Source organism: Hyperoodon ampullatus, assembly GCF_949752795.1.
Source record: "Hyperoodon ampullatus genome assembly, chromosome: 12".
NCBI lineage: Eukaryota > Metazoa > Chordata > Mammalia > Artiodactyla > Ziphiidae > Hyperoodon > Hyperoodon ampullatus.
This window is the reverse complement of record NC_136925.1, coordinates 15,925,552-15,953,337: the sequence shown is the minus strand read 5'-3', so window position 1 is coordinate 15,953,337 and position 27,786 is coordinate 15,925,552.

The window sequence follows — 27,786 nt, the reverse complement described above, 5'->3', positions numbered from 1 at the left end:
CAGTCAAGTATAGAAGTACTAGTAATGGATATATTCAGAGCCTCAGGACCTTTAGAGTGAGAAGCTATCATTTATTGTGCCAAATTTTCTCTCCTACCAGTGTAGCACATCATGTCAACTGATGAAAAGGTGCTGCCACTGCAAAAAGCCTGGGGGATGATGCTCAGGAATCTCCTACAGGAGCTGGATTGGGTTCTCTCAACCCACAACACTTAGCTAACAGGCTATTTTGGATTGAGGCTCTTTTGGATTGTAGCAAGGATGAATTATGATCTGTCACTCTGGAGAATCCTGACCTGAGACTGTTAGCTATGCACCTGGTCTTGGCAATTGATGGAAGGAATATTGTGCCAGGGGAAGTCTCACACAATGGAACATTTCCCCAAATGTTGCTTTATACTATTATTCTTAGTTCTAGAACCATCACAATATCAGTAAATTCTGTTGTGTATGATAATGTGAAAAGCTACTCAACATAGTTCTACTTAAGTCATTCGGCAGAAAAAATATTCAGTAATTTAACAGATTTTTCACAAAACAACGTTGGGATTATATAAGCTAGATAGTACACTAAGTAGAAGACTATTTGAATTTCCAGAAATAATATTTGTATTTACTTACATATTACAAATAAAATTAAGACTTCACAAACTATCTTACTTTAATCAACATAAAATTTTCTTCCATTTGTGCATTTTCAGAAAAAAATGAAAGAAAACTAACATCTAACATCTGTTAAATTTTAAATGAAATCCAAAAGTACAATCAGTAAATCACACAAGAGAGCAGATAATCAATACAGTAAACGTTTGCAATGTTTTCAATCTACATGTAATTATAAATTGAAGAACGCTAAATGATTTTAGCATTATCCATCTAAAAATATGTACTGGTCTTGCTAATTATATAACAGCATGGTTAATGGTATGTCTTATATAATTATTTATAAATTAGGCACCACATGTTAAACTCCTAATAATTAGTGAGGTAAAACTTTTTTCAATGTATGAAGTTTACTTCCACTAAGAAAGGTCCATAGAGTCATACATAAAGAATGTGTCTAGTCCAATCAAGGAAGGGATATTGGAAGAAAATGTAGAATATATTTTCCATTCAGAACTCCATTATATATGATTTATGTATATATATATATATGATATATATATATATATATAATTTAGAAATATATGTACATATATATAAAATCATATTATAAGAGTTTTAAATAATGAAATAATGCATTTTATATGTTCACAGAAATATGATCCAAAGGGAGAGCAAGAGACATCAAATTAGAGAAAAATAAATGTTAAAAGCAAAATTAAAAAATATATATATATGGGGTAGTGGCCAAAATGTTGAAGTAAGAAGACCTTGAGCTCACCACTTCCCATGGGCACATCAAAATTACAAATTTTACAACCATAGATGAGAACAACCTGAGGACTAGCAGAAAATATTTTTCCACAACTAAAGATACAAAGAAGGAACCACAACAAGTTGGGTAGGAGGGGCAGAGACATGGTATAATCAGGACCCACACCCCTGGGTAGGCACACCCACAAACGAGAAGATAATCATGATTATAAAGATCCTCAACAAGGAACACTGGGTCAGAACCCCTCACTGGTTTCCCCAGCCTGTGGTTCCTGCATCAGAAAGAAGAGTCCTTCAAACATCTGGCTTTGAAGACCTGGAAGCCTGGAAGAAACAGAGAATCTGCTCTTAAAGGCCACATGTAAAATCTCACACACTACAAGAGCCAGTACAGAGGCAGTAAGTAGCCTGGATCAGATCCACCTGCTGACCTTGGAGAAGCTGCCTGGAAAGGCAAGAAGCTACTGGGACAGAGATGCTAGCTGCAGCCATGTTGGAGAGCTTCTCCTACTATAAGGACATCGGAGCTGGCAAGCATCATTTTGGAGTCCTCCCTCTATACTATTAGTGCTGGGAACCAGCCCCATCCGCCAGCCAGCTGGCCCCAGCCCCAGGTCCACCAGGTCCCACATTACTGCTGATCAGTGGGCTGAAACCAAAACAGAGACCACTGGCCCCACAGTCAGCCACTCCAGGACTCAGCACCATCTAACAGCAACCAAGACATGTCCCAGGCCCCATACACCCCACAGCCAGCTGTACAGACACCCAGTGTCATTCAAGTGCGCCAGGAACAACCCAGGACCACCTGAGACATGCAGCAAGCCTGCTGGATCCAGCCCTGGCCATATCTACATTAGGCGGGCCAAACAGACACCTGGGCCAGGAACCAGCCTTGCTTAACAATGAACCCACAGTGGGGCCCATGCAACCCACATAGGGGTCTCCCCTAGAATATGAGGTTCTGATGACCAGAAGGGAGTGTGCTGTTGGGACCTGTAGGATATCTCCTACATAAGTTCCCTTCTCCAAGTTTGGGAAATGTAACATAATATATAAAATAACCACAGAGAATTAAGCAAAGTTATGTGAGAAATGAATATGTTCCAAATGTAAGTACAAGATAAAACCCCAGAAGAAGAACAAAGTGAAATGGAGATAAGCAATCCATCCAGAAAATATTTCAACATAAGGAGTATAAAGATGGTTAAAACTTGGGAGAATAATGAATGTACAGAGTAAAAAGTTTAACAATGTCTTAGAAAATATAAAGATGCACCAAATGAAGTTCAAGAATACAATAACGGAAATAAAAAATACACTAGAAGGAAATGGCATAGTCTTGTGCTCCACCAGGAACCCCAGCCCTGTCCAGCGGCATGCTGGACCAGCCCCAGGCCCTACAGGACCCACAGCCAATCAGTCTGGCTTAGATCATACAGATAGACTAGGTGATCAAAGTGGAAGACAGAGTAGTGTAAATCAACCAAGCATAACAGAAAAAAATGTCAAAAAAAAAAAAAACATTAAAATGAAGGCAGTTTAAGAGACCTGAGGGACAATATCAAGCTTATAACCATTTGCATTGTAGGGCTCCAGAAGGAGAAGATAGATAAAAAGGAACAGAAAACTTGTATGAAAGGATTATAACTGAAAGCTTTCCTAACCTGGGAAAGGAAACAGACATCCAAGTCCAGGAATAACAGAGTTCCAAACAAGATCAACCAAAAGAGATCAACACCAAGACACATGTTAACTAAAATGGCAAATTGAAAGATAGAGAATCCTGAAATGACTAAGGAAAAAACAGATAAGTATGTGCAGAAAACTCCCATAGACTCTCAGCTGACTTTCAGCAGAAATTTTCTGCAAGACAGAGGGAGTCGTAACATACATTTAAAGTGATGAAAGGAAAAAATAAACCCGACAACCAAGAATACTCTACCCAGCAAGACTATCATTCAGATTTGAATGAAAAATAAAGAGATTTACAAATAAGCAAAAACTAAAATAGTTCAGCACCACAAAATTGGCTCTAAAAGAAACCTTGAGAGGAATTTTCTATGTGGAAAAAAAAATCTACAAATAGAAATATAAAAATTATGAAAGAAGTATTCTCATAGTTAAAGGGAAATATACAGTAAAGTAGATCACCAATTATAAAACAAGTAGGAAGGTTAAAAGACAAAAGTAGTAAAATCATCTATATCCACAATTAGTAGTTAAGGGACACACAAAACAAAAAATTGTAAATATGATGTCAAAACATTAAAAGTGGAGGTGTAAAAATGTAGTTTTGTTAAAATGTGCTCAAATTTAAGAAATCATTAATTTAAGTAAGCATTTGTATATCTAGCTAGCTAACTAGCTGACTATATATAAATCACATGGTAAGCACAAACAAAAAATCAGATACACATAGTCACAAGAAAATAAAGGAATATAAACATAAAACTAAAGATGGCCAAGGACTTCCCTGTTTGTCCAGAGGTTAAGACTCCATGTTCCCAAACAGGGGTCTGGGTTTGATCCCTGGCCAGGGAACTAGATCCCACATACTGCAATGAAGATCCCATGTGTTGCAACTAAGACCTAGCACAGCCAAATAAATAAATAAATAAACCTGAAAACATTTTGGAAAAAAAACCCTGCAAAAACAGTTAAAATGGAAATATGTACATACTTATCAAATTTAGTTTAAATGTAAATTGACTAAATGGTCCAATCAAAGACATAGAGTAGCTAAATGATACAAAAATAAGACCTATCTATAGGCTCTCTACAGGAGACTTACTTCAGGTCTGAAGGCACACACAGACTGAAAGTGAAGAAATGGAAAAAGTTATTCTATGCAAATGGAAATGAAAAGAAAGCTAGGGTTTCAATACTTATATCAGACAAAATAGACTTTAAAACAAAGACTGTAACAAGAGACAAAAAGGGCACTACATAATGATCAAAGGATAAATCCTAGAAGAAGATATAACAATTGTAAGTATATATATACCTAAAATAGGAGCATGTAAATACATAAAGCAAGTATTAACAGACATAAAGGGAGAAATTGACAGTAACACAAAAATAGTAGAGGATTTTAACACCCCACTTACAACATGGACAGATCATCCAGAAAGAAAATCAATAAGGAAACACTGACCTTAAAAGACACAGTACCTCAGATGGAGTTAATATATGTAGAACATTCCATCCAGAAGCAATAGAATACACATTCTTTTCAAGTTCACATGGAACATTTTTCAGGATAGATCACATGCTAGGTCACAAAACAAGTCTCAGTAAAGTAAAGAAGATTGAAATCATATCAAGTAACTTTTCCAAACACAATGCTATAAGATTTGAAATCAACTATAAGAAAAAAAATGCCAAAAAAACAAACACATGTTTAGCAGAGCTAAACAATTTGCTACTATGCAACCAATGGGCCACTGATGAAATGAAAGAAAAGATTAAAAAACACTTGGAGACAAATGAAAACAAAACACAATGATCCAAAACCTATGAGATGAGAAAAAAAAAAAAAAAAAAAAAAAAAACTCTTCTAAGAGGGGAGTTTATGGCAATGCAAGCCTACCTCAGGGAACAAGAATAATCTCAAAAGAAAAAAAACACAAAACAAAACAAACAAACAAAAAACCTATCCTTACATCAAAAGGAATTGGAAAAAAAGAACAAACAAAACTGAAAGTTAGAAAAAGGAAAGAAATAATAAAGATCATAGTTGAAATAAATTAAATAGAGACTAAAAAATATAATGGAAAAGATCAGCAAAACTAAGAGCTGGCTCTTTGAAAAGAAAAACAAAATTGATAAACCTTCAGCCAGATACATCAGGAAAAAGAGAGAGGTCCCAAATAAATAAATTCAGAAATGAATAAGGTGACATTACCACTGACACCACAGAAATACAATCCTAAGAGATTACTATGAATGATTATATGCCAATAATATAGACAATGTAGAAGAAATTGAAAAATTCCTATAAATGTACAATCTCCCAAGACTGAATCAGGAAGAAATACAAAAGATGAAGTGATCAATTACCAGTAATGAAATTAAAGTGACAATATAAACTTTCCCAACCAACAAAAGTCCAAGACCAGATGCCTTCACAGATGAATTCTACAGAACATTTAAAGAAGAGTCAATACCTATTTTTCTCAAGCTATTCCAAAATATTGCAGAGTTTAGCATAAAATTTTTCATCAGAACGATTCCAAGACTTTTAAATTGCATGTTAGTTAAAATTAAAGTGGCATATCTCACTCATTAAAAAAAAAACAAAAAAAACAAAACAAACAAAAACCCTAGAATCAGTGTTTGTCTGTTTAATTTGGTATTTTGGCACTAATTGTTATTTGTAATTTTGTTTGATCTGGAATTTTAGTGCTAAACATTCATTGTGATTTTATTTGATTATACACAGATCTCTGGGATGCTTGCTGGAAAAGAGCTTTGTAAATGCAAATTGTCTGATATTTCTTAGTTACTCTAAAATCGGCTTTAACTATTTGGAAATTGTGGACCAGCAACAGACTCTCATGAACTTGTTTTAACACTTTCATAATACATGATGTATCACAAATATACTTTGAATCTTTTACATGTGAACTTAATGTAAATATTAAATTTCATAAATACATAGATATGTGTTCTAAGCAATTCATTCATTAGCACTAGAACTATAAAATAAAGACAAGTCAATATTTCCTTTTAATTCAGGCTTCTCCTAGAATCATATGTGTATATATATGCTGTACATTGAACAATTTTTATCTGTTACTAGAAAAATTGGACCACTAAAGTATTCATCATGAATTAAATAAGTTACCTACAGGGAAATATGTAAATTAGATGCATATAAAATTATTAGATAATATAGATTTACAGTAATGTATAATTAAATAAGAATGAACTTTCTTAAAGATTATAAATTGGCAAGTAGTAATAAGTCAACTGTATTTGACATTTTTAATTGAAGTAGATTATTAACATGGTGCAAGTCAGACTGAAAGCTACAAGCATCTACTTTAAAAAAGTTTCAAGCATTTAAAAAATATATCTTTATGTTTAATATTTAATTTAATGAAATGTTTTCATCTATATTGCAAGCATTTTATTATAGTTAGAATTATTTCTCTAATCATAGAAATACCTGAGTTACTTAAAAAAAAAAACTTGTAGTTTACCATGAAAATATTCAGAAAAGCAGTATTTTAGCATGCTATAATATTTATCATACATCTGCCATATTTCAGGAGATAAACATACTGTATTAACACAAAAATGTGGTAAGCAGAATTAAAGGCAAATGGCAAAGAATATCTTTAACATACAAGATGGAAAATAAATATCCTAAAGACATATCTATATCAAAACAGCAAACATCACAGTGTGTTACCAGACACACAAATATCAAAACAATAATGTATTTTTTCATTACTTCAACACAATTTTATTGAGCACCATGTATGTGCCATCAGGATACATGGATGAAGGAGATCAAAAATGTCTTTTGACCTCTGACTTCATAGAATTAAACATTCAGGTAAGAAGATAAGCATTAAGCAAATAATGACCCAAATGAATAAACAGAATAACTGTGGTTAAGAAGAAAGAAGAATAGCTAGATGGTACCATAGACCCATAATGAAGGAACTTATTCTAATTAATCTCTCTGAGGATAGTTATGAAGCATCCTAGTTACTCTATTAGGTATAGAGTTAGAGAAAGGGTGGTATGAGGAGGCCAGCACAATCAGAAAAAAACAATGTTAACAAGCCCTCAAATTCATAGTATGTTGAAGGAAGTGAAAGAGAGCTAGCAGCTGTTTGAGGTGAGGTGGAGAAGTGAGGCCATGCTCAAACTGGGGACCATGTTACAATGACCATTCTATGTTAAGTCAGTAGAAGATATTGAAATGTTTCAAGCCAGGGATGGAATGGAAAATCATTGAAAGATCAGATTTGTCTTTTGGAAAATTCAATTTTCAGTATACAAAAGGAAATATCTGAAGACAGGGGAAAACTAAGGGAAATAGTTAGGAAGCTGCTAGATTAGTTCATGTGTATGACAATGACAGCTTAACATAAATAAATGAAAAGAAAGGAAGAGAGGTAGATAGAGTAAAAGAAAATATGGAGGTAAAATAGGATTAGTGATGGATTTGGTGAGATTTGAAAGGTGAGAAAGAGGAAGAGATATAAGGGATATCTTAAGAGGATTAGAGAGAATGATGTCACCAAGATGGTGACTTAGGTCATTCCTGACCTTACCACCCCATCACAAGCAAAACACCTAACAACTATTCATGGACAAAACACCACTAAGAGAATCCTAGAATTCAGGAGTGAGGCTAAAGCACCCTCCTGTACCACAGAGACGAAGACAGATTACATTTGAAGTGTAAGAGGAAGGCCTACTCACTGACTGCACTGCCCCTCTCACAGGCTTGTGTGGCACCTTGCTGAGAGGTCTCCCCTGAAGCCACAGTGGTTCTTCCAGTGGGAAAAAAAGAGCCCAGAGTGATATCCAGCCACCCAAAATTGTGGGTCACTTGCAGGAGAATCTGTGGGGCTCATCCAATGGGAATCCAATAATTGAGAAGGAGAAGGAGGCAGAAGTTTCCAACAAACAGCACTCAGATCTTGACAGACCAACTCCTGCCTGCAGAGTTCAAATAGGAGTCCCAATCAGAGGGTTTGCTCATTTGCAGAACCATGTCCTTGGCACAGTATGGCCAGGGGGTTTGGCAAGGTGTGGGTTGGTCTAATTTGGGTCCTCAAAGGAGGAGTTCCTCTGGCCCTGCAGCCTGGTCTGTCCACTCCCAGGCAAAAGAGCTGAGTCACAGCCCCACCCACTACAGATTATGGTTACTGACCCCTCCTAACAAGAAAGCCTCTTGGAGAGAATTTAGGAGTTGCCTGAAGTGGGTCCTCTCAGCTCGGCCCAGGCAGAAGCCAGAGACATAGCCCAACTTGCTGCAGAGCATGGTCCCCAGCCTGACCTGAAGGAAGGGCTGGTAAGAACATCTGTAACCGTGTAACCTAGAAACCCTTGAGCTGAGGGGCAAGTGAGCAGAGCTATTTGCCCCCAGAACAAATCCAGTGGCCCTGTCCAGCCAGGGAACTTGAGTCAAGACCACAGAGTGATGGTCTTGAAGCTGATTTTCCTGCTGAGCTCAGGTAGGAAAACTTATTCACAGTCCTGCAATAAGTGAGTTCAGCTTGCCCAACCAAGGAAACTTACCAGGGCACACAGGAAACTGCATAGCCCATCCAACAGCCCTGTAACAGTGACACTTGAACAGAGAGCACAGCCCGTGGCTTCCCCTGTCGGAAAGCAAAACTTCATATAACCAGGACTTTCAGTGCACACCATGTCTTATTTGGGCCCACAAACAGTAAGTCATGGAGGCCCTAGGTCACATTCTGTTGCCCTGTCAGGGCAGGGAATCTAATCCATAACCTCAGTGACTGCTAAGTACAGCACCCAGTGCCAACCATCTAGCAAGCCTGACCAGAGAATCCAGGTAGCTGTGAAACCCATACTACTGCCTCACTTGGCCAGGGAACCAAGCCAGAAGTCTTATCCAGCTGTTCTCAGACAGTGGCACACCCCACCCTCAACTCAGAGCTCAAGTGGTTGCTTCTTCCAAAAATAGACTCTATTAACAGGCTCCACCTGTCCAGGGATGTTACCAGCAGACATGTCCAAAAACCTAAGCAGAGCTGACTGGTGAAGAACTGTCACTGCCAAAGAAAACTCACAAAGTCTGGAAGAGGAGACCATTTACTCAAATGTACAAATACCAACAAAATGAATCAAGGATCATAAAAAATCAGGTAAATATGACACCATCAAATAAGGTGCAAATAATTGCTCCTAAAGAAATAGAGCTCTATGAACTGTCAGCCAAAAAAAAAAAAATCAGAATAATTCTCTTAAAGAAGTTTAGTGAACTACAAAAACACATACAGCTAAACAAAATTAGGAAAATGGTGCATAAACAAAACAGCAAAGAAATAGAAATGATTAAAAAAAATCCTAGAGATGAAAAATACAATAACTGAACTGAAAAATTCAATAGATAACTTCAAAGCACACTTGACCATTCAGGAGAAAAGGTCAGTCACCTGGAAGACAGGACAATTGAAATTACCCAGCCAGAGGAGGAAAAGGAAAAAAATAATAAAGAAGAGTGAAGAAAACCTATGCGCTTATGGGACATAGTGTAAAGAAACAATATTCACATCATGGAAATTCTAGAAGGAGAAGTGAAAGAGAAAGGCACAGAAAACATATCTAAAGAAATAACAGCTGAAAATGTCACAATCCAGATCCAAAAGGCCCAAAAGCTCCCAAATAGTTTGACCATAAGATACATTACGATTAAATTGTCAAAAGTCAAAGACAAAGAAAGAATTTAAAAAGCAGAAAGAGAAGATGGAGAAGTTACCTGCAAGGGAACCCTCATAAGACTCTCAGTGAAATTCTCAACAGAGATTTTCAGACCAGAAGAGAATGGGATGGCACATTAAAAATACTGAAAGAAAGAAAACAAAACAAAACAAAACAAAAAAAACTGTTGACCAAGAATACTATATCTGGTGAAGCTCAGAAATAAGGGAGGGATAACGACTTTCCTAGACAAACAAAAGCTGAGGGAATTCATCACCAATAGACCTGCCTTAGAAGAAACGCTAAAGGAAGTTCTTTGAGTGGAAATAAAAGGATGCCAATTAACCTCATAAAAAAAAATGAGAAGGCAGTGTAAAACTCACTGGCAATGACAAACATATAGACAAATTTGGATTCTGTACAGGGGGAATGTAGTACATAATTTACATACAACTCTAGTTTAAAAGTTTAAGAAATGTAGTAATACAATAATCTGATATTAGTTACATAATATAAAAATATATGTAAATTATGACATCAATACCCTAAAATGTTAGGGGGAGAAATAAAGCTTAGAAATTCTATTGATGTTAAATTGTTATTAATTTTAAATGGAATGTTATAATTTTAGGATATATTATGTAAGCCTTATGGTAACCATAGGGGAAAACCTGAGTAATTACACAAAAGAACATGATAAAGAAGTAAAAGCATACTGATAACATGACATCAACACACACACAAAAAGACAGGAGGATAAGAGAAAAGGAACAAAGCATCTACAAAACAACCAGAAAACAATTAACAAAATGGAAAAATATGTTGTTATTTATTAATAATTACTTTAAACATAATGGATTAAAATTTTCAATCAAATGACATAGAATGAATGAATGGATAAAAACAAAAATATCCAATGATTATCTGCCTACAACAGACCCATTTTAGCCTTAAAGACACACATAGACTGAGAGTGAAGGGATGGAAAAAAAAATATTTCAAGCAAGTGGTAACACAAAAACAAAACAAAGCAAAACAAAAAGCAACACAAAAATCTCAGGGGTGGTTCTATCAGACAAAACAGGCTTTAAACTAAAAATGGTAAAAAAGAGATAATAAATGTCATTATATAATTATAAAGGGGTCAATACATCAAGAAAATATAACATTAGTAAATATTTATGCACCCAACACCAGAGCAGTTAAATAATACAACAAAAACTGACAGAGCTAAAGGAGAAATACAATAATAGTTGGGGATTTTAATATCCCATTCTCAACAATGGAGACATCATATAGACAGAGAATCAGTAAGGCAACAGCAGATTTGAACAACACTATAGACCAATGGACCTAATAGACATATGAATAATATTCTGACAACAACAGAATACACATTCTTCTCAAGTGTATATAAGACATTTTCTAGGATAGTCCATATGCCCAAAAAACAAGTCTTAGCAAATTCAAGAAGACTGAAATAATACCAAGTGTCTTCTTTTGGCCACTATGAAACTAGAAAGAAGAAAATTGGAAAATTCATGAATACATGGAAATTAAATAACATTCTCCTGAACTACCAATGGATGAGAGAATAAACTAAAGGAGAAATAAAAAGTAACTTGAGACAATCAAAATTAGAAATACAACATACCAAAACTAATGAGACACAGCAAAATCAGTCCTAAGAAGTACGTTCAAGTAATAAAGGCCTATATTGAGAAGCAAGAAAAATCTCAAAAAAACAACCTAATTCTATTCCTTAAGCAACTAGAAAAAGAAGAACAAACTAGGCCCAAAGTTAGCAGAAGGAAGGAAATAATAAAGATTAGAGCAGAAATAAATGAAATAGAGAACAGGAAAACAGTAGAAACTATTTTAAAAACTAGGAGGTTTTTCCTTGAACGAGAAACAAAATTGATAAATTTTAGCTAGACCAACTGAGTTAAAAAGAGAAAGGTCCCTAATCAATAAAATTATAAATGAAACAGGGGAAATTACAAATGATACCACAGAAATACAAAGAGTCATAAGAGTATACTATGAACAACTAAATGGAAAAAAACATAAGTGAAATGAAAAACTCAGAGGATAAGCTCAACAGCAGACTGAAAGGGATAGAGAAAACAATCAGTGAATTTGCAGACAGGAAAATAAAGATTGTCCAAACTGAAAAACAGGGAGAAATTAGACTGAAAAAGAAAATAACTGAACCTCAGGGACCTGTGGGACTATAACCAAATATTTAACTTTTGCATTGTTGAAATCACAGAGGAAAAAAAGGAAGACAATGGGGTTAAAAAAAGTATTTGAAGAAAACTGGCAGAAAAGCTTCCAAATTTAGCAAAACATTTAAATGGATTCATGAAACTGAATGAACACTAAAAAGGATAATTCCAAACAATTCCATTCCAGGACACATCATAAACTTAATTAGTCATACTTTATCAAAGAAATGCAAAGAATAGATATTGAAATCAATGAATAAAACAGCTTCTCTAAGGGCATAACAATATTTACACAGCAGTAGATTTTTTTTTTTTTTATCAGAATAGTATAATGGAGCCAGAATGAAGTGGAGCAAGATCTTCAAGGGCTGAAAGAAAATAACTTTTAACCCCAAAACTTATGTCCCGGAAAATTATCTTTCAGGATTTAAGAGAAAATAAAGACATCATCTGGTGAAGGAAAACTAAGAGTATTTGTCACTAGCAGATCTACTTTTTAAAATGCTGAAGGGACTTCTTGAAACAGAAAGGAAATAATAAAAGAAATAGTCTTGCAATATGAGGAAGGAAGATTATAAAATGGAAACTGCAAATATATGGGTAAATTCAACTGACTTTCTTTCTCTTTAGTTTGCTAAATTATGTCTGAAGCAAATGGTACATTGTCTAATGTGAATCCTAATGTATATACTGGAAATGTTTAAGACAGTTTGTTTATAAACAGGGGAGGCAAAGTGATTTAAAGGAAGGTAAGTTTTCTACACTTCACTCAATTTGGTAAAATACAGCAGTATATATTATTAGTGATACAACTGTTCTGCACTTGATTATGGAAATCTACACATATGTTAAATGAGAACTTCACACATCCATTGTTCCAACATCAATTTCTTGATTTTGCTATAGTACTATCCTTGGATGTAACCGCTGGGGGAATTTGGGTGATGGGTGTACATATGACCTCTGTAATATATTTGCAACTTCTTGTTACTTTAAAATTACTGTAAAATAAAAGGCTTTAAAAAGGGTATTAGTTAAGAGGCTTGGACCTGGTTGAATTGTCTCCACATTGGAGGCCAAGTCTAAAATATGTTGAATATTTTAGAATGTTGTTAAGTTTTATGGTAATTTTATTGACTTCTTACACAAAACTATTGGAGCTAGAAGATAGTACCTAATTTTTTTTAACTGTCAAAACTCTTGAAGAATTAAACAAACACCTGTCAATCCTGAGCTCTGAATATGGCCAAAATATCCTTTATTTATAGTGAAGCAAATAAAGACATTAAAATAAACTAATAGAATATTTTATCAGCAAACACTTTTGAAAAATACAGGACACTTTACTACAAAAATAAACATACATCTTTCTGGCAAATCTACTCCTATTATTTGTCCAAGGGGGATGGGATATATTCACAAAAAGCCATGTATTAAATGTTCATGGTAATTTTTCATAACAGACTAAAACAGTGTAATGGTCTATTAATAGGAGAATAGATATATACTGTCATATCTTTATTCATTGGAATAGTATATGACAATGAAAATGAATAGCCTATTGATACATGCAGCAACATGAATGTTCCTAAGAAATATTATACTGATTGAAAGATCTTTTATGTAATAGATATAGTGTAATTATATGAAATTTTAGAGCAAATAAATCAAGTGATGGAAAAGAACTTCAAAACATGGTTATATCTGGGAGATAATTGAAGGGGTTCAAATGTATGGTTGGCCAAAAAGTTGGTTCGTTTTTTCCCATAAGAGAGCTCCAGAAGCGTAGTTGTCTTTAACTTCATTTGAAACAATTTTGTTAGATTGTATTGTGACAGCTGTCATATCCGCATGCATTTAAAAAAACAAAAAACATCAAAATTGGTGAATTTTTGTGTAGCCATCTTAATATTGAAGATGGAAGAAAAAAGCAACATTTTCAGCATATTATGCTTTATTATTTCAAGAAAGGTAAAAACGCAAGTGAAACACAAAGATTTTTGCAGTGTATGGAGAATGTGCTGTGACTGATTGAATGTGTCAAAAATGGTTTGTGAAGTTTCATGCTGGAGATTTCTCACTGGATGATGATCCACAGTCGGGGAGACCAGTGGATCAAATCAAGACATTAATTTGGAAAAAGCAGCGTTATACCACGAGAGAGGTAGCTAACATACTCAAAATATCCAAATCAAGCATTGAAAATCATTTATACCGGCTTGGTTATGTTAATCACTTTGATGTTTGGGTTCTGCATAAGTCAAGCGAAAGAAATCTTCCTGACTGTATTTCTGCATGTGATTCTCTACTGAAACATAAGAAAAATGTTCTTTTTTAAAACAAATTGTGACGGGAGATGAAAAGTGGATACTATACAATAATGTGGAACAGAAGAGATAGTAAGGCAAGCAAAATGAACCACCACCAACCACACCAAAGCCGGTCTTCATCCAAAGAAGGTGATGTTGTTTACATGGTGGGATTGGAAGGGAGTCCTCTATTATGAGCTCCTTACAGACAACCAAAAAATTTAATTCCAACAAGAACTGCTCCCAATTAAACCAACTGAAAGCGGCACTTGATGAAAAGCGCCCAGAATTAGTCAACAGAAAATTCATAATCTTCCATCAGGATAATGCAAGACCACATGTTTCTTTGATGACCAGGCAAAAACTGTTACAGCTTGGCTGGGAAGTTCTGATTCATCCACCATATTCACCAGATATTGAAACTTCAGATTTCCATTTATTTCAGTCTTTACAATTTCTGTCAATGGAAAAATATTTCAATTCCCTAGAAGGCTATAAAACGCACCTGGAACAGTTCTTTGCTCAAAAAGATAAAAAGTGTTGGGAAGATGGAATTTTGAAGTTGTCTTCAAAATGGCAGAAAGTAGAGGAATAAAACAGTGAATATGTAGTTCAATGAAATTCTTGGTGAAGACAAAAAAATGTGTCTTTTATTTTTATTTAAAAACCGAATGAACTTTTTGGTCAACACATAAAATGGCTGGAGGAATTTTCTGGACACCTGTAATGTTCTATATATTTATAGAGTTTTGTGTTACACAGGCATACGCGTTTATCATGATCCAATAGTAACCCACTTGATACAAAAACTAATAAAAATGATTTTATTTACATGATAAAATAGTAATTTTTGTGGAATTAAAATGCATGGTTGAAATTTCTGTATAAAATTTTTAGCACCAGGGAATTGAAATTAGATAATATGATGAAAATCTTGGAGATCAAAGTGCTTTTTAAGGTTCCTTAATTTTCTTATGTTACTGTTTTGTCATCCTCTAAGACACAGTTTCTCCCCACATTGCCTTCCCTGCCATCTCCATTAGATAGTTCTCCTCTGGGTTCCAAATGTATCCTGTGGGTGCATTTTCCACAGCATTTCCTCCTTGTATATCTCTTACCACACATTACGAACTCCTCTAGGCCAGAGGAAGTGTGTCATTTATCATTCTCCTTATTGCTAGTGCATGGCACAAAATCTACTCATAACAAGCAGTCAGTAAATGATCAGCAAAGCAATACACAGATATCAAGGATTAAGTAAAACGTTCTTTACATCCTTTTAAAAGTATTGTACAGCAGTGAGTTCTTCAGCATTGGGTTAAAGTAGGGGTCACAACTTCAAATGCCCATAGTGCCCAGTTAATAAAAATGAGTGAAATGGGGTGAGCCAAATAATTGGTGAATCTGTATCAAATTGGTAAGATTGTATCCTGTCTAAAAGGAACCCTATGCCCTCCCCACACCCATGTCTGCTAAATGTTGTTATCTAGAAACATGAACTGAACGTTCCAAAGCTCCAGAACACCCAGAGACCTTCAGCTTTTTCTTACTACCAGTGCCAACTTTACATCTTATCTTAATATCTATATCATACATATTACAACCTTTATCTAGTTCTGGTCCGAGAGAAAACAGTTTGTGAAATCTGCTATGGAATTTCTAGGTCTCAAGAAAAAGGTGGTTAAAAGAAACAATATTAGAAAATACTGGTTTTGCGCATTTGGTAAGATAACTTAATTAGTGTAAGTGACAATTCAGGGATTAGATGATACCTAAAGGGAAATTGTACCATCAGTATGTCGTGGCAAAGTAGTAAACGTGCATAAATGAAAATCTAACAATTAAATGAGTAACACCTCCCAGTAAGGTTTGCATTACTGGTATTCAATAACTCAGCTTGCTCTTGAGTATTCATCATTGTTTGGTCTTTCTTGCCAAATTTCCCAAATTTGTCTAATAGGAGTTATTCTCTGCAGGAAAGCATCTCTGATTTCATAACCAATGTCAGAAGAAATTAAGAAATTTATAACCAAAATAACTGGAATTCGCCTATTCCATAAAGGAAGATGCAACTGAATTCCCATGCTACTAGGTTTAAATGTTTTTGTTTCTATTTGGTTACTCTTTTCCATTAAGTATAATTTGATTCACATTTGTTTCCCATATTTCTTTCTCTTTATATCCTAGAATATCATAATAATTCAATGATTTGGAATTCAATTTAAACTTTTCCCTGACTTCCCAAATTAACCCTATAAGTTGATAGAGGAAAAGTTTTGACTGTTTTAACTATATCTGTTTCCTTATTTTAGGACCTTTAAAAAGCAGGGAAAGGGGCTTCCCTGGTGGCGCAGTGGTTGAGAGTCCGCCTGCCGATGCAGGGGACACGGGTTCGTGCCCCGGTCTGGGAAGATCCCACATGCCGCGGAGCGGCTAGGCCCGTGAGCCATGGCTGCTGGGCCTGCGCGTCCAGAGCCTGTGCTCCGCAACGGGAGAGGCCACAGCAGTGAGAAGCCCACGTAATGCAAAAAAAAAAAAAAAAAAAAAGCAGGGAAGCCCCTATTTTGTCGAGTTCAGCACATAACACAAGTAGCCATTTGAAAAATAAATACTTTCTGAACTTTATTTAAAAGAAAGAGCTCTTTAGTCCATGTTTGGACTATTAATAAGCAAAGCAAGTGTCTGCGTCCAAAGTGCAAAATCATCTTATCCTTGGAAAATAAAGCCATTGACATAAAAAACAAAAGGACAAAAATAAAGTTACTCCACTGAAAATTAATTTCTTACATTTAGAAATAAATAATATTTCAAGTATCACAAGGGAAAATGAGAGATACATGATAACATGATATGAATAAGTCATGGAAATATGCTGGTCATTTTTTCTCATATTTTCCAAAGATAATAGTAAATACTAATTGAGTGTTTTTATGCACTGGACACAATGCTAAATGCTTTTTATACATTTTCTCAATGAGTACTTGCTATGAGACTATCAGATAGTGTAAGTTTTTGAATTATTACCCTAATTTTTCTAGTAATTTGTACATCAATTATGATATTTTGCTAGGAAATCATCTATTTCTTTAGGTTATCAAATTTGTTCTAAGCAGTGTTCTTTTTATCTCCTGTTTCTATGTGCCAGTCTATCTTCATATTCCTATGCTGATCAAATTTTACATTTTTTCCTTTTTAAAATCAGATTCCCAAGATACTTGTCTATCTGATAGGTCTTTTAAAGAAAAGGGTTCTGAAAATATTTACCCTTTCTATTATTTGAGGGGTTCTATTTATTAACTTAAATTTTATTTTTATTAATTTTCTATAATGACTTTTTCTTTTAATTTCTCAACATAAGTTTGGAGATTTTTTTCCTCTATGTTCTAAAATGGTGTTATCTTTTAATTTCTCAATGTACGTTTGGAGATTTGTTTTCTCTGTGTTCTAAAATGGTGTCATAATTTAAGAGATTTGTGTGAGAACCTTTTTCACTGCATTCCATAAGTGTTAGTATGAGGTATTCTACCTTTTTTTGCTTCCTAGATATTTCTTATTTTCTTACTGATTTCCTCTTAGTTCTAAAGTTTACCTAGCAGTATATTTCTTAGTTTAAAAACTGTAGTTAAATTTTCCATGAAAACATAGGTATGCATCTCTCTACGAAACATGTTTGATAAGTGCCTACATATGAAAAAAAATGATTATCAGTTGTCTTCATACGTTTCACACCTACTGCTGTGTCCTCCAAAATTATATATTGAAACCCTAACTGCCAGCTATGCCAGAATGCTACTGTATTTGGCAGTGGGGCCTTTAAAGAGGTAATTAAGTTAAAAGGAAACTATTGGGACACACTCTAATCCATTTTGTCTGGAGTCCTTGTAAGAAAAGGATATTCGGACATACACAGAGAGAAAAGAGAGGAGGCCTGTATGCACAGAGCGAGGGACCATGTGATGAGGCAGCAAGAGAGGGGCCATCTGTAAGCCAAGGGGAGAGGTCTCAGAGGAAACCAACCTGCTGGCAACTTGATCTTGGACTTCCAGCCTCCAGAACTGTGAGAACCTAAACTGGGTAGTTGTTTAAGCTACCCAGCCAACAGGGTTTTGTTATGGCAGCCTGAGTAGACTCATATATCTAGTAAAATGAATAGTATACTTACTTAGGTGCTTTTGAATATTTTTACCTTTGCTTTAATGATTCAACTATAAAATAAAATATCTAAATATTATAATATTAGTTACATAATATTAAAGAATAAATAAAGTGTCTTTATGAAATTGTTAATGCTATTCATTAAACTACTGATAAATATCTTACTGTGATTTTAGATTTCATGTAACAGACAATTTGCTGCTGCTTTAGCAATTATTATGCAACAATCTACTTTATGTGACCATTCACAAGGAAGGATGCAATTTACACTAACAACTTTATTGCGAAAGATTATTCTCCTCTTTACCATTCTGGAGACATACTAACCGTTTTACTTCATGTTTCAAAAAGACATTTAGATGTAGTTACATTTTTTCCCATCATGTTCATGATACAGTATTTTGGAAGGAAGTTTCAAGAATTGATTGCATAATTTGGAAGAAAATGAAATTCCTCTTTTCAAATTTGTATACAGCATATTTATAATGTTCTGAGTCTACTAGCTTATTTAAGCACTGTGAAAAATATTGCCATGTTTTAGACAATACACTCTATAAACTATGGCAAGATTTTAGGTCAGTATGCTAGTATAAGAATTTAAGATTTTTTTTTCAGTTTATACTATTAATCTAAAAAAGATAGGAAGAGTCTTTAAATATTAAACATTTTTTTAAAGTCTCTGGATTATATATTTTAGTGTAATGACTTGTTCATATTGCCAAATCTTATACCATGAAGAACAACTATAAAACAAACTACATATACTTCCTCTTTGTGTTGATTGCATAGTCTCCTTTTGATATCCATTAAAAGCCAACACTTTAAAGTTAATTTTTAATCCGTGAATTTGCTCAAAAGAGGGATCTATGGTTAATGTCAGTATTCCAAGACATGTGACTTTTTAGGTTACTTTCTATCTACCTAAGTCTTTTGGGATGGAGTTCAAGGAAAAAAAGAATCAAAAGACAATGAAAGCAAATTACTAGTATAGCCTATTCAGTATTGACAGTACACAATTAGTAGTTAATCCATGAACTGTGATAAGTAGGAAATATTGACTGTAACAATTTATCTATTATTCTGCCCAGTGGGAAGATACTTTCAGATAAGACCTTATATGGGAAATTTCTCTGCTTAACCAAACATGCCAAATATAACACATGCAGTAAAGGATACAATTAGTAGAACACGAATCATCACAAAATAGATTACTCAGAGTATCTCATATTGCTTCAGCATTAAAAAAAGAAAAGCATTCTTTTGGTAGCCAATTGTATGCCTTACCATAACATATAAGGACTATATTTCCTTAGGGGTAAAATTATAACAATTCATTTTCAAACCTTTGTGAACAAGGTTAACAAAAATATGCTCAAAATAACTCTTGTGGTAGGTAGAATTCTAAAATGACTCTAAGATATCCATCTCCAAGCATTCACACCCTGTATAATCCCTTCCATTGAGAGCTAAGAGGACCTATAAATATGTAGAATACCACATTATTAGGTTATATAAGGCAATGAGGAAATAATTTTGAAGATATAAGTAAGGTCCATAATCATTTGACTTTGAGTTAAGGACATATCCTGGACGGACGTGTCAATATCAGAAGAGATTTTTCTGCTGGTCTTGAGGAAGTTAGCCTCCATGTTGTGGGAAGCACTGTGGAAGATGTCATGTGGTTAGGAAGGCAGACTCTCAGATCTGAGAGTAGTTTCTACATGACAGCCAGCAAGATAATGGGGACTTTAGACCTACCATCATAAGAAAGGGAATCCTTCAAAGAGTACCTTGAGTCTCAGATGAGATTGTACCCCCAGCTCACACCCTGTGAGTGCAGTTTGTGAGATCCTGAAGAGAGACCCTAGCTAACCTATGTTTGGACTCCTGAGTCACAGAAACTGTGACATGGTAAGTTTGTGTGGTTTCAAGCTGCTAATATTGTGACAATTTGTTACACAAGAATAGAAAATTAATATAACTTCTGTGGTATATTCTGTATAATTCTTATTATATAGTGTGGGTTCAGTCATTTATAACTTTTTTTTTTTTGCTTTAGCTGGAAGTAACATAAAACTCATTGCTAACTGACATAAATATTAAAGAAATAAATCACCTCATGAAAATGAACTTACAAAGTTATGTTAGTTCAGGGTTTAAGGATCTTGTAGTTCAACAATGTCATCAGTATTAATTTTCTTTCTAACTCTATACTCTGCAAATTTCCCCTCACATGTCATTGACCAGATAGACCTTCAGTTTCCATTGAACCAGTAGGTATTTAGTAATTGTCTGCAATATACAGGGCAATAAAGGAGGCAGGAAACAGATGCTAGCGTCTTTTGTCACCCTGGAGAAGCTAATGGGTTAGACAACAGCTGAACTGGAAAACTAAGCAAGGCAGGATAATGAACCAGCAGATTGAAGTTTATAGGTGAATAATAATTTGACTTTGAAGTATCCATATACCAATTACATAAAATGGGAATATCTGGACTTGTAGCAGTTTATGTGAAAAAAAAAAAAAAGAAAATTTTGGTTGACAAAAATACAATATGAAATGAAATGCAGCATAGCTGCTTAAAAGCATATGTAATATTAGGCTATATTAATAAAAAAGAAAGTGATAGTGTCAACTGATTATTTTGCTCCATATCTCACACAGAATGAATATGGTGTCTAGTTACAAGTTTACATGGAATTGTGAAAATCTAGATGGAATTCCAGGGAGGCCAGTCAAATTGAATAGAAGTCTAGAAATAGTGTTACATGACAAAAGACTAAGAATCTAAGGAAGTTATACATGAAAATGAGAACATGTAAATGAATACTTATTAACCATTAGTGTTTTCTCAAGTAGACAATCTGCCAAGAAAAATTATGTGTTCCATATCACAAGAAAACAAATATTTAAGAAAATTCTGAATGACCATTTATTCAGTATATCACACAAATTAGCCTTTCTTTAGGGAGAGGAAATAGGAGGAGTACCACTATAAGTTTTCTCTAACTTATATGGCTATATAATTCTCCAACATTTCCTGAAAAAAAAACTGAAATTCCATAGTTAAAGTATTTTTAAAGTTCTAAAGACAAAATTCATAATTTGTCAGTCAAAAATTATTTTTCTTTTTCATATGTATCATTCGGTAACAGGTAACATTAGCCTGAAAAATGAAACAAAAGAAAGCAAAGCAAACAAAACATAAACTATGCTTAAATTGTTTAAGGTCCTTTCTTATCATCTTATATCTTTGATGCCCATATGCTTCTTTTTTTCTATATTTAATTATCTCCCAAGAATTACATTTATATTGCCAAGTATAATATAGTTCAAAAATGGAACTACAAATAATTATCACTGTTACCTCGCTGAAAAATTAGGGTTCAAGGTTATAAACTTTATAAATGTAGAAATGGAATCATTTTGGAAACTATTTTCAAACCACCTATTGTACTATCCAGTCAATTTACATATCCATACTAAGTGACACTGTAAAGTTGAAGACTATCTCTGTGGGTTCTCCATGTTGAATGTTATTATTACTTCATGTTTGCTGTTTTATCCATGTTAGAGATAATTGTGGGAATCATTCTTAATCAATTCTAAAGCAAACCATTGGCCAATCAGTCAACTGGTAGAACTGATATTTAATGTAGTACCCAATAATTCTGAGAGGTTATAAAGACCTGTGATTTACCTGGGTTAATAATACACAAGCAATTTTTTATTTTGCTTTTGTTTTTGCTGTAATTGATTTATAAAGTCTGTGGTGGGTAAACTCTAAGGTGGTCTTGATGGTCCCTGTCTCCTGGTGTTCACAACCTTGTATGATCACTTTTACCTTGAGCATGGACAGGACCTGTCACTGGCTCTGAACCAGTGATAAGGAAAAGATGAGAAGATGCAAGTGATTATATATATTATGTATGTTATGATACCATGTAAGGTTGTAACAGTCTTGTTATATGACTCTTGTCTGCTGTCTTTGGAGAAGCAAGCTGCCATGTGAACGGCTGTATGGAGAGGGCCATGAACAGGTACAGCCAGGAAATAATTGATGCCCCTACTTGAGCAGCCTGTAAGGAACTGAATGTTACCAACCACCTAAGGTAGGTTGGATGCAGGTCCTTCCTGAATTGAGGATCGAATGAGCTCACAGCCCAATCAACATCTTGATCCAGTGAGACCTTAAACTGAGGACTCATTTGAGCTGTACCTGGATTTTTTACCCACAGAAATTGTGAGACAATGAATGTGTGTTGTTTTAAACCACTAAATATGTGGTAACATTATGTACCAATACATAACAAATACAGTGTCTATCTTAAAATATTATACAAGGTTGTTTGCTAAGTATTTTATCTAAGTACTTGTTTTTAACTCTATCTGCACTAGTGCCCAGGAACATGGTTAATTTTCTATCTTACTTTAGTCTGCTTGATGCTGCCATGTTTTTACCAACAGCATTGATTTGATTTCTTATAGCAGCCTTCTGCATTCAACTGTTAAACACAGTGTGAAATGACGAGGGTGATCATCAGTGACATTCCTGTTTAAAATCCAGTAAACAAACTGAGAAGAATACCACTGGGTAATTTTTTTTTAAGCACAGTGTATTCATACAAAATAACTCTTTAGAGTGTTAGTTACATGACCTGCTGTACCCTCTGGCTTTTAAATATCACTGTTAAATAGATGACACTATTATGGTCTTTTCTTCACCCCACAAATGACCTTTTACATCTTTAAAAGACACATTATTATCATCTGATGTCATTCAGAGTATTTCCATTTATTTTGCATTTAGCTCATCAGAATGATTGCCTAAAGATATACCTTGCCTCAATATTACCTGCACTTTGTGCCACTGAGCTGGTGTCCATCATAGATTGCTTTAAGATGCACCTATTCATTTGTATGTCTTAATTGTTTAACAGTATATAAGTTCATGGAAGATGGAGTTTAAGCCCTGTATTTCTTTCAAATATCATAGTGCCAGCAACTGTAAAGATATATCTAAGTAGATGTTTTTCTTGTATGATCACATGATTAATCATTTAATAATTTATTATCTTCAGAAATCCTAAAGCATTTTCAGTTTAAAAAGAAAATAGAAAAACATGTAATGGAAGGTAAAAGGGAAGAAAAATGTTTTTAAAAGATTGACAAATGTAGAGAATAAAAAATAAAAATATGCAAAGGAAAGGAGGCAGGGAGGAATAAAGGAAGGAAGGGAGGGAAGGAAAGAAGAGAAGTAATGATAGAAGGAAAAATAGAGAGAAAGGAAAGAAAATGCGTCTTAATAGTTTCATCTTCTACATTGAAATGACTGGTTTATTATAGCTAATTCCAAAGTAGATCATTTCTGAAGAAATGTTTTTACTGAATAAATACAATGACATTATATATAGATCAGTTTTATAATGATGAGTTTAATAATTTTAAAAATCACATTATAGCCTCTGTTATTGGGTAATTATTAAAGTATCTCTTCTAAATTATAGTAGTATATGAGCAAAGGAGGAGTGAGGAGAGTAGGAGGATTTTTAATACTCGTAATAATTTTTGAATTGCCCTTTGACTAAGCACTGTTTAATTATACCCATTTAGCATTCCCACTGCTTGATAACTAGAACAGATTATTTTATCCAACTGAAATGTTAAAAAATGGACACCAGAGTCTGAGATTTGCATCATGGTATATAATTCTACTGATTAGTAAAATAGCAATTTTCAGGGTGATTTCTTTCCATATTTATTTTATTTTATTATTATTATTATTTTTGTGGTACGCAGGCCTCTCACTGCTGTGGTCTCTCCCGTTGTGGAGCACAGGCTCCAGATGTGCAGGCTCAGCAGCCATGGCTCACGGGGCTAGCCACTCCACGGCATGTGGGATCTACCGAGACCAGGGCATGAACCCATGTCCCCTGCATCGGCAGGCAGACTCTCAACCACTGTGCCACCAGGGAAGCCCTCTTTCCATATTTAAATGAAATAACTGCTCAACCAAAATTATGGTTCACCAGGAATTAAAAAGGTCACATTAGTCAAAAAATAAAATATTATTTTGTTATATCATTTCAAGACAGGAATAATGAAGGTGTTATGAGTAATTGATATCTGGGTTTAGAAATCAAAATAAGTGCACATATTACATCTTGAAACACGGACAATACAGCACAGGTGTGCTGTTATGTTACACATAACACCTTATATGGTCTGAGGAATTCAAAATCATGTCACCTCTTTAGAATTGTAGAAAGGTACTATGTCTTTGCAGGGAAAAGTTCATTTTATTTCAGTCTACATTCTCTCAGTGTTTCCACTGACAGTTCACTATTACCTGTGCTTTATCTAGATTAAGATTTAACATAACTTTTTCATCAAAGCTACTATCCTGACATGCAGGTGACTGATTCTAATGGAACCGATCAAAAGAATACAATGGAATGGCTGTCCTGTCACACCAACAGCTCTGCCACCCAACATGTACCATTATTTCCTCCAGAGCTTTCAAATTTGACATTGAACTGGTGGTTTCAACAGGTACAACCCTGACGTGATTACCATTACTGAACATGCCAAATGGATCAGTAGAATGTTGGCCTGAATTCTTTCTTCCCAACTGGGGAGTTTGAGATTTAATGGGTATTAGAAACACTTACTGAAATTCATAGATTAATTTTTTGGCTAGCTTTTAAGGCACTGTCTTATGTCATTAACTCTACAAAATGATTATTTTGTAAGTTAATTGATTTTCATTGTTCATTAAATTTTTTTTTACAAGCATTGTCTTCAGATATTTCAGTGACAAGATTCAATGAAGACCATTTATTCAGTTATTCATTAATAGGGAATTATTTGTCAACTATGTGACAGGCACTGCATTGTAGATAAAAATGAAGCAAGAAAATAAAATCCTGTCTAGAAGCTTATGAAGTAGGTGAGATTGATAATAAACAAATAGGTAAAATAAAGTGTGATACATTTTCAATAAAGAGTGAGCTTAACTCTGCTTGGCAGGTTCAAATAAGGTAATAACTAAGACAACTTTTGAATATCACCAGGAAGGCTACTGAGTAGAGAAGACTTTTAGGCAAAGGGCTGCCCTAAAGCATTAAGACTTGGGGACTACACTGCACTTTGGGGACTGCAAGGGTTTGGTAATGTTAAAGCTTTGCTTTAATGAATATGAATACAACAAGAAATGACACTAGAAAGTTTCCAGATCATGAAGATTTCTTGTATGAAATGTGTAGGTATTTCATAGGCAGTAAAAAGACATTTAAACATTTTCAGCAAGAGAGTAACATGGAAGGGTTGGGTGTTAGAAAAATCAACTGAGCTTTAGTCTGATGATTTTTAGTTATTCTATGTTTTACCTTCTTTTTGAACTAAGCCAGTGGCAGAGAAAATGGTGAGGGGAAGAAGAGAGAGATAAGAGATAGTAAAGAGATAAAATTAACAGGGCTTAATGCCTAATTAGACTTAGTTGTGGAAGAGGAAGAAGAGTTTTAATTATAATAATAACAGTAATAATAATTATAATAGTAGTAATAATAATTATAATAATAGGACTGCTCCAGAAGCTAAACTTTCCTTTTGATTATATTGTATTCCAGAACAATTAAATCATCAAAGATTAGAGAGACTTTCTCATTCAGTTCTTACCCACTATTTCTTGGGATTGGTTCAGTTGTCTAAATTTTGTCTGAATTAACTATACCTCACATTCTCATAATACTAGATCTCCGTCCCTAGTGTATGACTCTAAGTCATATATTCACTCATATACTCCTGTTCCCATATTTTTTGGATTTCCTCTTTCCAGTTTCAACCTCCTCCTGCTGCCTTCACTCCCAAAGTTTTCTACTTTGCTTTCTCAAAATTTCATTCCACAGTTAACAAACTTAACTGTATCATCATTGCTGAATATTTCTTCAGCTGAATTTTCACTCTTTAAGAAACCATTGATTAATATGTAGACCCCTAACTTGATAGGATAGCTGCATAAAGCAAAATAGACAAATGTTTGGAAGCAGAACATATTTCTCTGGCTCAGTCAGAAGCTCTTGCCTTTACTATGTCTTCTTAGCTCCACTGAACATTTGAGAAATGTGCCAATAGATGCCAAAGATTTATTTCAAAAATTATTTAATTAATAATAAATCTAAATATTGAAAAATTCTTCATCAGTCATATTATTTTATAATATGAAAGAAATGTAGGTCTTATGTGACAACCAAGACTCAGCTGCCATGTCTTGGCTCACTGATGATTTTGTCCTTTGTATAGGAATGCAGATTGATTTTCATGACAAAATGTCAACATTTGTAGGTGACTTTCTTTTTAAAAAATTGTTAACTAATATTGTCTTAATTCAATTCAACTATGCTCTACTTGGTGGAACAGAAAAATGATGGGGTTTAAAATTTCTGGAAAGTTGTTCACAACCTGGATATTTCCAGAGGAGTGTGCTGTGATTTGAAAAAAAAATGTGTCTCAAATTTTTATTCCAGTTAAAATAATAAGACTGTATGCTGTACTACAATTTCCATTTACATTTCTAATTTTATTTCTGCAACAAAGAAGTATTATAAAGATAATATATTGCTCTCTTTCTACCTTTATGAATTTGCATCATGGAATCATTTCTAATTTAGAAGCAATGAATCATTATTTTATTCCAACACTGAAAGTTCTATAAAGCAATTTTTATTGTGGTAATAACACTTAACTTGATATCTACTTCTTTAACAGAATTTTAAGGGCACAGTACAGTAACTTTAACTCTAGGCACAACGTTGTACAGCTCTCTAGAACTTACTCATCTTTCATAACTGAAACTTTTTACCTGTTGAACAGCAATTTCTCCTTTTTCCTTCCCTACAGACCTCGACAACCATCATTCTACTCTTTGTTTCTATGAGTTTGACTAATTTAGATGCCTCATATAAGTGGAGTCATGAAGTATTTGTCCTTCTGTTACTAGCTTATCTCACTTAGTAGTGTATTCCAGAGAAATGATGCTGCAGAAATATTTTTTTGGAAACCATCGTAAGAGATTATTAAGAACAATTATAAGCCAACAATTTAGATAACCTAAGAGAAATGTATGAATTCTTGGAAATGCACAACTATGAAGACTGACTCATGAAGAAATAGAAAATCTGAGCAGACCATAATTGAGTAAGGAGATTGAATCAGTAATTAATATTTCAGAATAAAGAAAAGTTCAGGACCAGATAGTTTCTATCAAACTTTTTAAGAAGAATTAATGCAAATCCTCCTC